Below are 1,507 nucleotides of genomic sequence, written 5' to 3'. Positions count from 1 at the left end.
AATCTGGGGTGTGAACTAAGTTTCAATTCAGCGTTGATTGACATGGTAATGGACCAATAGTATTGGAGAAAAGTTGAAAAAACTGACCCCGCTGATGCTGTACGTTAAAGTGTGACGTCACGACGTAATGTATAGCAGGCATTATTCAACTCATTCTGTGCCGTACAGCCTCTATCCACCAGGTGGAGCGCTTTTCTTTCAGATTAAAAACAAGAAATGATCAATCAGAGTGTAAAGTTAATTACTCGTGAGTTCATTAATAGTTAATTCAATCAATTGTAAATTTTCTGCGTAATCACTGCGAGCAATAATGACTCTCAAAAACCGTGACACCCACAGTTTAATTGTGAAGATAAATTTAGCGCCGCCCTTAAAACCCTATTCAAATTCGACACAAACCTTCAAATAGGTATGTAATGAGACATTATATAAACTCTTTACAGTGTTTTATTTAAATTTTAGAGGTGATAAGTTGGACAAATCGGGTGAAAAATCGGCTTTCCCTTCCCCACACGACATATCTCCCCTTTCACCAAGACGCAGTAGCTTTCGCTTCCCCACACGCCATTTATAAAAAGAACCGGCGGAGCTCCATTGCTTTCTTCAATCATGCAGAGACGGGCAGCATGAAGGTCTCATTATTGATTTTGCTGGGAAGGGGAGAAATTGTGCTTTACAATGGTATTCATATTACAGTTGACCTGGAAGTATTACGTTTTTGGGGTTGCTAAAATAATTGTCAAATGTACGGAACAGCGTAATGTACAGAACAGCGCGATGTACAAAAGTGCGTTAGCTACCATTACATTTGTTTGCCTCTTTGTTAGCTAGCTAGCTTTCAGCTGACTGGTGTTAGCTAGCTAGCTTTCAGCTGAATGGTGTTAGCTAGCTACAGAGGCTAGCTGCTGGACTTTATACAAGCAAGCTAATGTTAGCTAGGTAACATTAGCTATTTAGCTACCTAGCTAATCAAAATATCTGTTTGCATTTATTGATTAACCTCAGCTATATGGTGGTATTGTAGCTAGCTAGCTATATACAGTAGCCTAGGTTTGTTCCATACACTTATTCTGACTGGCAGCATGGTGCAAGCAGCTGTGTTGTTGCCAAGCAACCAACCCAGTGTTAGAATTAATTATTAAATTAAATGCCATTTAGCAGACGCTTTTATCCAAAGCGACTTACAGTCATGTGTGCATACATTTTTATCTATGGGTGGTCACAGAGATCGAACCCACTACCCTGGCGTTACAAGCGCCATGCTCTACCAATTGAGCTACAGAGGACCACCATGACTCAGAGTTTCAGCTAAAATGTATGTTAGCATTGTCAGAAATGCTACAAAAAGGTAGCACATCATTGTTTCTTAAAGGAGGGAAATGTGCACATGAACCCGATAAATTATATATTTAACAAAAACTGTTGCACCTACAAACTTAGTCAATCAGGCATTTTATAAGTCCAATGGTCACTTCATGGATGTTATAGTCTCGTTTTAATCTGCCGT

Source organism: Coregonus lavaretus (genome assembly GCF_964263955.1).
Source record: "Coregonus lavaretus genome assembly, contig: HAP1_SCAFFOLD_1470, whole genome shotgun sequence".
NCBI classification, from domain to species: domain Eukaryota; kingdom Metazoa; phylum Chordata; class Actinopteri; order Salmoniformes; family Salmonidae; genus Coregonus; species Coregonus lavaretus.
Note: the sequence above shows the minus strand (reverse complement) of the source record.